Raw genomic sequence first — 12,754 nt, forward strand, 5'->3', positions numbered from 1 at the left:
GTGAAACAAAGCGATGGTTACATATGTAACCGCAGTTCTATGAATTTCGGATGACCGCCAGAGGCGGCGCTTTCAGCACCTGGATTTCCATCACATGCACGTGCAGGTCGAGTGTTTATATCAACAAAGTCACTCGTGACATGGGGTGACGCATGACCCCGCCCCGGTACTTAACCCTTAAAGGAGTACCGTCACACCGGTGTATGGGAATGTTGGGAAATTAACATTCTAAAGAATATCTGGGTTCATTGAATTCAACATAGAATTTTAGAACCTTCAATTGTTGCGGAACTTAGAACGTTCAAAAACCTACACCTTTAAGGGTTAAGGTGCGCTCACCCCGGAAGTGACCTCTTGGCAATCTTCTCGTCTGCCTTCCGAGTGACTGCCAAGCTCTGGCGGTCATCCGAAATTCATAGAACCACGGTTACATACGTAACCATCGTTCTATTTCATTTCTACTGACCGGTGCTTTCAGCACCTGGATGACACATACCAACAGGGTCACGAGGAAGATCTACATACCCTTTTAATGGCTTGAGAGGGCGGCTGTGGCTACGAGGTTCGTGGCCACATTGACCCTATAAAACCTTGCAAATGTGCAAGTCGATGCCCATGAGGCGCCATGCCTATGTCAGAAAGTGGGACTCCGTAGTACTGCCCATGACGCAGCCACACTCGAAGTCGAAAGTGACCACCTAACGCGAGGTGGAACCGGGTAAGCCCTTATCAGAGTAGGCATAGCTGATGGCCTCCACGATCTACTTGGATAGCCGTTGCTTGGACAAAGCCAGGCCCCGCGCATGTCCAGTGTGGCAGATGAATAATGAATCTGACTGCTGGAGGGCAGCGGTCTGTTCGATATAGGCTTTCAATACTCGGACTGGGCATAGAAGAATGTCACCTTGCCCCGGTTCCTCCCCCTGGGCTGGGGGCTCGAATGCTCCCAGATTGAGCGGCTGGTTAGCATACGTTGCAGAGAAGGTTTTGGGTAAAAATGCCGGGTTCGGCCACAGGGTCACCCCTGTGCCATCGGAACTCCATTGTAGGCACTCCCGGCTGACAGACAGCGCGTGTAGCTCCCCCACTCTCCTCGCCGATGACATGGCTAGGAGAAAACCAACCATTTTAATCCTGACCTCCCCAGAGGTTCAAACGGGTGCCGACACAGTGCCTTCAGCACCAGCGGCAAGTCCTAGGAAGGTATTATCCTTCTTTGAGAGGGCCTCAGTCGCTGAGCACCCTTGAGAAAACGGGTCACCAGACTATGGGATCCCACTGTAACTCCCTCTACCTTGTTATGCCTAGCTGATATTGCAGCTACATACACCTTGATAGTGGATGCCGCCAGTCCGTAATCAAACCGTGATTGTAGAAAACTGAGGATAAATGGGTATCGGGCACCGTGTTGGCTCCTGTCCATGTTCTTGGCACCATTGTATAAAAGCTTCCACCTATTAGCGTAAAAGCGCGCGTGGTGGAAGGTGCCTGTGAGTTGTGGATAGTCTGTACCACTGCAGGGTCACATGCCCCTAGCAGTGGTTCAGGCCCTTCAGAGGCCACACCCAAAGTTGCAATGTGCTGGGTTGGGATGCCAGATCCGGCACCCAGCTGAGAGAGGAGGTCTGTCGCACAGGGAGAGGCATGAGCTGTCCGTCCAGCAGGCTGTATAGCACCGGGAACCAGACTCTCCCTGGCCACCTGGGGGCTACAAAGCAGCACTTGGTGGCCCTCCCGGAGAATCCTCTCTAGAGTGGGTAGCATGAGCGGGAGTGGGGGGAATGCATACAGGAGCTGCTGGGGTCACCCATGGGCCAGTGCATCCTGGCCCAAGGGGCTTGTTGACTCCTGGAGTGAGAACCAGAGGGGGGCAGTGTGTTGTGGCTTGAGAGATAAAGACTCTGCATACCTACCCGCGCTGGTGCTGCATCTAAGCCAGAAGTGCCAGCGCTATCTTCACAGCGGGTTTGATCGCTGACGTGTGGCTAGCAGCTGAGCCCTTCAGTGAGCCGTGTCCAGAAGCATTCTGGGTGTAAGAGCCATAAGACTCTGCATCTCCCAGATCATCCGCCCACTCATCAACCGTCGATAGGCTCTCCGAGGCCCCGATAGAGAGCACATCCTCTCTCGGGCACCCCCAGCTGGGGACAGCACAGGGGCTGCTCTGATGAAGACCTTGCAGGCGGCTGCTGCTGATCGCCAGCAGGCTGTGCTCCCCTTGTAGATTAAGGAGCATCACTTTAATCTGAGCGAACTCCGAAGCCATGTCTTCTACCTTCTGGTTAAAAAAGATTCTGGCCTAGGGAGTTTAAGCCTCCTCCCAGCCTCCCATGTGTCTGCTCTGCGTTTCCGCGCTTTTGGGGACCCTATGCTCCTTGCAGGGGTGGTTGGGAGTTTAACCCCCATTCTAGTTGGGCTAGCCTAGCAGTCCTGTAGAGCTATGTCAGGCAACTGCAATTCATGCAAGCCTGGTCTGTCAAACCCTGCCTTAAGTGTTCCATGCCCAGACAGTTTGGACACTTATCGCGGACCATCCTCCGGTTCCAGAGGCCCGCAGTCTACACAAATCATAAACATGCCTCAAACAATAGCTTCATTCACAACTTAACGGTTGGCCTATTAGTTTCATGGCCATCCTATATCATTGAAATGTATAGTCTGGAATCAACCATTTACCTCGCTTTAATCCAAGGGCGGGCAGAGAAATGTCTTTCAAACTGCCTATGCATGCAATAGGCCAGCCTAATGACCATATCCGCCAGATCCGGGTCGGCAAACGGCAAATACATCCTTCTTCTTCGAAGGAATTACTTAAGTGCACTGTGTTGCTCAACTTTCAAAGAAAAGCACAAGTCCAACTCCTCCAAAGTTGACGCTTAACGCCCATTCAAACAACCGCTTCTTGTTTAGCCATAGCCACACCTTCCTTGTTGTTCACGCCACAGGACTGTCGTTATCCTGTTAAGCCCGCCTTTAAGACTCTCTAACAAAATAGAGGCTGCGATTGGATGAAGTCCACGGCGGCCAGCCAATAGAAATCCCTATGGTTTGATACTAGACGCACAGGCTGAGCAAATTAATTTGTCGCCTTTAGGTGAATCTAGATTTCTAGGCTATTGGCCTATACTACCAACAACAAATCAGGGGAGACTATCAAACGAAGTAGGCTAAACAAATATGCTAAATAAGGAGCTAAAACCTACGCTCACCGTGCATTTAGTTTATAAATAAGAAACAGAAGAGAGCCGCTTTGAAAACGCGAACAACAATTCATAAACGTGAAATTAGCACTTCCAATACAAAAGCCGGAATTCTCTTGAATTTAACTTACTTAGGAAGACGCTATGAAAACACAAGATCCGCCATTAACTCAAGAAGCCTGCGAGACCGGCTAAAGCATTTCATTAAACAAAACGTATTTAAGGCACCTGAATCGCTTTAGAAGGCTTAAAAAACACCCAAACGATTCCATCGAGGCCTAGTTGCCGCAGTAGAGAGCGAGCTCACTTGTAACGGTATCAATAAAGAAAAGTGCACTACCGCATCATAATAGAAAGTCACGTAGACAAATCGAAGTCTTATAAGAGGGCTTAGAAACGTGAGCTCCAACCGGGTGACGGCTTGAAAAAGACTCCAGCGTCATTCACCTAAAATATGCTAACACCTAAAAACAACCTGCTTCCACACGGTGAAGATTTCAAGAGGTCACTCCGGGTGAGCGACCTTGGCACCGGGCGGGTCATATATACACCCCATGTCACGAGTGACTTTGTTGATATAAACACTTTGACCTGCACGCATGTGATGGAAATCCAGGTGCTGAAAGCACCGCCAGTAGAAATGAAATAGAACAGAGATCATCATTCTCATCTGCCACACACACCTCTACCAGAGATCATCACTCATCTACACACACCTCTACCAGAGATCATCACTCATCTACACACACCCCTACCAGGTGTTGCTCACAATCAACACTGAGTGTGTGTGTGTGTGTGTGTGTGTGTATGTGTAAGACTGTGTGTGTAAGACTGTATTTGGGTGTAGTTGTCAGAGTGAATGTGTGTGTGTGTATGTGTGTAAGACTGTATTTGGGTGTAGTTGTGAGAGTGAATGTGTGTGTGTGTGTGTGTGTATGTGTGTAAGACTGTATTTGGGTGTAGTTATTAGAGTGAATGTGCGTGTGTGTGTGTGTGTGTGTGTGTATGTGTGTGTGTGTGTGTTACCTTATGATGGGCAGGCACTTCTGCGCTTATGCAGCGGCAGGTTTGTCAAGGCTCAAAGTCCTGCAGCTGGCACAGGCACCGCAGTCAGTGGTCGTCTGACAAGCCTGACACTGGCCACACGGTATCCACTAACACACACACACACACACAGAGGAGTTAACACGAGGGTTTAATCCCCGGAAAACGGACTCCCGGAAATTGATCAAGACTGATTCCCAAACTCCGGAAAGAGGACGGAAAACGGGAAATAAAATAAAATAAAAAACGCAAAGAGTCCACATCTATTGTTGCAGTAACGCTGACGTAGGCGATGGTGCCGTAGGGCCACCAACAGGAGACCACCCCACCCACACACCAACCCACACACACACCAACCCACACACACACACACACACACACACACACACACACACACACACCCCACCCACACACACACACACACACACAACACACACACCACCACACACCACCCCACACACACACCACCACACACCCCACCCACACACACACACCCCACACACACACACCCCACCCACACACACACACACACAATCAATTCCAACTAATAATAATAATAATAATAATTCAATCTCTGTCAACAACTATACACCTACAATAATAATAATTCATTATCAATCTAATAATAATAATAATAATAATAACACCAATCTCTATTACACATACTACCTATATACTAACCTATACATATAATTACATAATACACATACACTAATTTCTACCTATATACACATATTATTATTATTAATTTACATATTATACTAATTAATATTAATTAATTTAATATATTAATAATTAATTATTAATTTACCTATACACACACACTTAATATATTAATACACACACACACATACCACCCCACCTATTATTATATATTATTATTACTTAATATTATATTATTATTATTATTATACCATTCTACTTAATATTAATAATAATTAATTTAATATTAATTATTAATAATTCTATATATATATTATTAATTTATTAATTTACCTATACACACACACACACACCACCCCACACACACACCACCACACACCACCCACACACACACACCCCACACACACACACACACACACCAACCCACACACACACACACACACACACACACCACCCCACACCACACACCCCACACACACACACACCAATTTATACACACATATTATTATTAAATATATTAATTTATTATTATTATTATTAATTTACATATTATTAATAATTAATTCTATTATTATATATATATAATTTTACATAATTATAATAATAATTACCCACTCTTATTATTAATTAACCTATTAATATTATTATATAATTAATTTATATATAATATAATTTCTATATTAATATTAATTAATAATATACCATAATATTAATTAATTTCTATTAATATTATTAATTAATTTAATATACTAATTTACACATACTCCTATTATTAATTACCTACATACCACACATTATTAATATTAATTATACCCTATTATTATTAATTAATTATTATTAATTAATTTAATATTAATTATTATATAATAATATTAATTAATTTAATAATAATAATAATTACCCCACATTATTAATTAATTTAATAATTAATTTAATAATAATTACCCCACACACATAATTAATTTAATATTAATTAATATTAATAATTAATTTATTAATATTCAATTTCCCCACATTAATAATAACTAACCTAATAATTCTTAATAATAATAATAATTACCCTTATTATCAATAATAATTACCCATAATAATATTATTAATATTATACTAATTTCTACACACATATTATTACCAATTTATATTATTAATTAATTTATTATTAATTATTATTAATAATAATTAATTTAATATTAATTACACACACACCACCCCACACACATAATTATATTCTATTAATACACTAATTCCACATAATTAATTCTACACACACACCACCTATTAATAATTACACACACCAATTTACACACCACCCCCCACACACACACCAACCCACACACCCCACACACACCACCCCACACACACACACCACCCACACACACACACACACACACACACCACACACACACACACCACCCACACACACCCCACCCCATTACTAATAATACACCACCCCTATTAATAATTTTCATTAATAATAATACCACCCCCACACAATAATAATAATACACCAACCCAATAAACACACACCACCCCCCCACACACACCACCCCACACACACCACCCACACACACCACACACACACACCACCCCCACACACACACCAACCCACACACCCCACACACACACCACCCCCCACCCACACACACACCACCCCACACACACACACCACCCACACACACACACACACACACACCACCCCCCACACACACAATAATAATTAATCTATATATACACACCACCCCAATAATAATAATAATTCAACCCACACACACACTAACTTAATATTACACCAATTCCCACACACACACCAATTCCCACACACACACACCAACCCACACACACACACCAATCTCACACACACACTATCTAATAATTCATTAATAATAATTCAATTCCGTTAATAATAACACACCAATCTAATAATAACACCAATAATAACCAATCTCCCCCACAATAATAACTAACCCATTACTAACTTCAATAACTAACTTCCCCAATAATAACACACTAATTTACACACATAATAATTAATTTACATATACACACATACACTAATTACACACATATTAATACTACCTATTAATACTAATTTATTACCCACTCCCACACATACTCAACTCCACATAATAATTACACTCCCACATATTATTACTCACTCCCCACACACACACTAATTTACATTATTAATTAATTCTATTAATATAATTAAATTCCATACACACATAATTAATTCCCCACACACCACTCCCCACACACACACACTAATTCTACACACTATTAATTAATTCTACATAATATTAATTAACCCACACACACACACCACCCCACACACACACCACCCACACACACACACACACACACCACCCCACACACACACACCACCACACACACACACACACCACCCCCCACACACACACAACCCACACACACCACACACACACCACCCCCACACACACACCAACCCACACACACACACACACCCCACACATACCATATTATACTAATTTCTATATTATACCACTCCCCACACATAATAATATAATATAATCTAATTTATTATTATATTAATTAATTTATTATTATTATATTAATTAATTTATTAATAATATTAATTAATTTATTATTAATTAATTCTATTATTATAATTATTAATAATAATTAATTTCTACACATTAATAATTAACCTACATATTATTATTAATTAATTTCTAATAATAATATTAATTAATTCTGACACCACATTAATAATATCATCATATATTATACACTAATTCTATTAATAAATAATTTAATAATAATAATACTACCCAATTTCACACACACACCAATTTATACCACCCCACACACACACACCACCCTAATATTATTAATAATAATAATAATTAATTTCATTAATAATAATAAGAATCAACCCACACACACACACACACACACACCACACACACCAATTCCCCACCCAATAATAATACACACATACTCACTTCATACACACATATAACCTATACATACTACCCTACATATACTATAATAATAATACCACTTTACACACACACACTACTCCTATATTATTATATTATATATTAATAATTATACACACTACCTCTACCTACACACCAACATATATTACCACCACATACATACCACTTACACACATACACTACTCCACACACATACACATATAATTACCTATTAATAATATCTAACCTATTATATCTATATTAATACTCACCTCTACACACATACTCCACCTACACATACATACACACTAACCTACACACTACACACATACTACCTACACACACTAAATTCCATACACACACACACACACTAATTTACACATAATACACACACACCACCCCCACACACACACTACACTCCTACACACACACACACTAATTCCTACACATTATTATTAATTAATTTAATATTAATACACTAATTTATTATTATTAATTATTATTAATATTATTTACTCTACATACACACTACCCCACATATACACACATACACACACACACTACCTATTATTAATTAATTTTACACACATACACACTAATTTACATACACACACACTCCTACACACACACACACACATTATTACCACTTATATACACACACACCACCCCCCACACACACACCACCCCCCACACACACACCACCCCACACACACACACACACACACACACCACACACACACCCACACACACACACACCACCCCCACACACACACACCACCCCACCCACACACACCACACACACCACCCCCCACACACACACCACCCCACACAACAACCACACACACACCACCCACACACACACACACCACCCCACACACACACACACCACCCCCATCACTATCATCAATAATTCCCCAATCTAGCACTATAGTAATTTCAGGGCTACACCTGTGGAGGGAGGAGACAGCTTTATCCGCGGCCAATTTGTCACGAAAATTGTCACGAAAATCCCGGGATCTGATTAATCTAATTTTCGGGGAAAATATTAAACCCTAACACATACTATGATACACACACACACTTTGGAACGGCCTACACACACACTACAATGGCCACTTGAGATCCACTGACCACACACAAAAACATCATAGCAATACACACACACACAGACACACACACAGACACACCCAGTTAAACACACAAACAGACACACACAGACACACACACAGACACAGACACACCCAGACAAACACACACACAGACACACACAGCCAGTTAAACACACAAACAGACACCAAACTCACCTTCCTGAAGACAATATTCCGCTGGGCCTTCCCTGCCACTGAAATGAACAGCAGGAGTTAGTCACAAAACGGAACTTACAAAATGAACAGCAGGAGTTAGTCACAAAACAGAACTTACAAATGAACAGCAGGAGTTAGTCACAAACGGAACTTACAAATCAAAGGAACAAAGAAACAAACAAGTGAAGACTCAAACGCACCTTTGCACCTTGGGCAAAGTGTCTGACCTTCAGAGGCAGCGTCAAAGCCCCTCCCACATTTCCTACAGGTGCTGCGGAGGGACACATAGCAGAGATCAGACATCATCGCTGTTTTAGACGTCTGTTCAGACAAAACCAATCGATCAATGGAGGAGATACAGACAAAGATTGCGAAGCATGGAGCAAAAGATTGTGAAGGCGAGCAAGATACTTTTCTACTTCATGTCTAAGGGCTTGGGGATGGAATCGTGTCTGCATAAAAAGAGGCTTGTCGATGACGATTATGCGTCGCGTTGCAACCCGCCAACAGCAGCGGCATTAATAACCGGGCGACACCTGATATAAGGTCAATGTTCTCCAGACTGAACGGCTCAAAATGCTAAAAATGTACCTGAAATGGTCCAGGAAGGGTTTGAGGATCATGAAAGCGTGCCCGAAATTCACATTCTTAACTCTATAGATCCAAGATCTTAGAATATGTGGTGACATTCTGAGCTATGGCCATGAACTCAAATGGAGCAGTCGCTGCCTCTGCTCTGCATAAAGGGGATTTTTGACCCCGCTCAGGCTAGATCCGGTTCCCAGAAGTGGTCCCTGATGAAATATCTTGCTCCGCCTTAACAATCTTTGGTACAGATGTCTGTTCAGACAAAACCAATCAATCCACTCTATGCATGTCTCTATTCTGGATGTGCTTAGTCGGGCAGATGACCTTCCTGCTTATGTTAATACACTGACAAACATGGCTAATACCATGGCTGGTTAATACATTGACAAACATTGCTAATACCATGGCTAATAACCATGGCTGGTTAATACACTGACAAACATGAAAACTTTTTTTTATATAGATTTGTCTTTAAGACCCACCTCGTCGACGGTAATGTAGACCGACTTGTTATAATGGGAAAACGGTTTAAAATGCTACATTGACCTAATCGGGCAAGTAGGCTATGAGACTCTGACTGATGATTGCATTCAGGAAGCATTGCACCATGTCGACAGCGTTTTACACCATGTTAGTTTCAGTTTTTTTTTATAAAAAATGAAGACGATCTATTCTCAATAATTGCTTCAATCATCGGAGAGTCAAACTGCTTATCAATTTGCAAAAAAATCGTTCCTTTTCTATAAAACTTATTTCCGTTGTTAATTTGGTTTGTGTAGAACAGAAAATCAATAACTGCTACGGAAACAGTGGATGTCACACTTTAGTACTCTATTGTTTCCATGTTTTAAATCAAGCCGCCCGTCTTGCACTAGCCTCCCACATCAGCACCCGTAAAAACGCATGGCCAGCGCTAATTACGGATGTTTCATCGAGACCCCACAGCAAATTAGGAGTAAAGTAAGTGCAGGTAACTCCTGTTCCTCACTGATAGGTAGTTCCTGATGTCTGTTTAAAGGATGACATTCTAAGTATTAATTAGCTTAGGCTACTTCCGTGTCCGGTTATACAGGTTGCTAATCAATATACAAAGGCTAGTTCAGGTGTTGATTTAGATCTACAATCAAACCCATCTCTAAAAATAGGCACTGCATTCTGAGGTTTCATTCTAACTTCAAAATAGCTTATTTTTTTTCCAAATTAGATCTACATTTAAGTTTTAAAATGAATTATGGTGCAGCCTCTGAGAAAGTGAAATTCTCTATGTAGTAGCATATTTTTAACGATGTGGTTTTGGATTGTCATTACTGTAATCCGTTAATTTTGAGAGAGTACTGATAGGCTATAAAGTATAAATGTTTACATTTCCAGGTCATTTCATGTCCTACCGTCATATATATCCCTCACTTGTACTGGGTTGATGACACCTAATTCATTATAATTTGGTCCAACCTGAAGAAGCATCTTAAAGTAGCCTAAGTTTAAAAAAAAAAGTAGTTGTACTGGTCACCTTGCTATTTCTATAGCTGACCACCAATACTGTACACCAATACAGTGGACATCAAAGGTCTCCCCGTCCAAGTCGGCTACCACCACAAATAGAATCCAATTCTGTGGGGAACACTGTGAATGATATGCATAGAGTCCATAGGACACGTAAATGCCTATAAGTGTGTGTGTGTGTGTGTGTGTGTGTGAGTGTGAGAGTGAGTGAGTGAGTGTGTGAGTGTGTAGAGTCCATTGGAGACGTAGATGCCTATAAGTGTGTGTGTGTGTGTGTAGAGCCCCTAGAGGAGACGCCTGCCCACACACACCTCTGCTGGCACTCGTGTGTGTGTGTGTAGAGCCCCTAGGAGACGCCTGCCCACACACACCTCTGCTGGCACTCGTGTGTGTGTGTAGAGCCCTAGGAGGCTCTGCCCACACACCTCTGCTGGCACTTCGTGTGTGTGTGTGTAGGGAGAGGCGCCTGCTGGCAGGTACTCTAATGTGTGTGTGTGTGGCTGTGGAGGCTCACGTTGGTGCTACCCGTCGAAGGGGTGCCGATTGCCGCCGGGTGCAAGGGGGGGCTCGGGCTGGAGGGGGCTGAGGGGGGAGGGGTCAGGGTCAGGCCAGGGGGCCTTGTGCTGCTGCAGTGCCCGCGGCCGGCCTACAGGGGGCACCCTGTGCAGAGAGTCAGGGGAGCCTTGGGCTTGAACGTCCCTGGTGACTAGAGTAAGTCGAAGACACTGCATCTTGAGACGGAGAACGCTAAACACACACACACACACACACTCAATTAACCATTGACCAGCCTACATTCAGGTATCAGTGTCAAGACAAGGTATTTCTTTACATTTATTTATTTTTTCAAAGCATATTTTCATTTACCGTATGGCATGTTTGCTCCCTGATTTATTTTATTTCAACATTCCTAACCTCCAGAGTTGGAGGTAAAAGGGGATATGTGTGTGTGCGTGTGTGGTTATGGTTATGGGTGTGAAGGAGCAGAGACTGAGGAAGCTAAAGAGCTGCACAAAATGATGTAGATTCACACGACCCAGAGACCTGCCTTTCAACACACAAACTCCACTCGCTCCGAGCTTCACACACACACAAACTCCACTCGCTCCGAGCTTCACACACACATGGAAAGGTTTGCACATCAGCAGTAAAGCAGACTGGGGGTTAAAAACAGAATCAGTCACACACACAAACACACACACACCACTCGCAGCACCTAACAGTGTGGAATGAAAGAGTGCAGACGAGGGATTAAAAACGGAATCAGTTTATTTCACTCGACATTTACAAATTCAGGCAGCCACCACCCTGCTGCAATACAGACAGCTGAGGAGCTTCAGTCAAACTACAGGAAAGAACTTAAAATAATCACAAAAGATCTCTTGCCCTGAGTGTGTGTGTATGTTTGCGTGTGTGTGTGTGTGTGTGTGTGTGTGTGTGTATGTTTGCGTGTGTGTGAGTGTGTGTGTATGTTTGTGTGTGTGTGTGTGTGTGT

General features: G+C 42.1%; 1 long non-coding RNA gene across 1 annotated transcript; it reads right to left on the bottom strand.

Moving 5' to 3' along the window:
- Positions 1–4,282: 4,282 nt before the first annotated feature.
- LOC125302542 lies at positions 4,283–11,468 on the bottom strand. Its single transcript, XR_007194921.1, has 4 exons — positions 11,267–11,468; positions 9,369–9,439; positions 9,169–9,206; positions 4,283–4,354 (listed from the first exon to the last, which is right to left on the bottom strand). It is a non-coding gene; the product is annotated as an uncharacterized LOC125302542 (long non-coding RNA).
- Between the last annotated feature and the right edge of the window lie 1,286 nt (positions 11,469–12,754).

Source organism: Alosa alosa, chromosome 10 (genome assembly GCF_017589495.1).
Source record: "Alosa alosa isolate M-15738 ecotype Scorff River chromosome 10, AALO_Geno_1.1, whole genome shotgun sequence".
NCBI lineage: Eukaryota > Metazoa > Chordata > Actinopteri > Clupeiformes > Clupeidae > Alosa > Alosa alosa.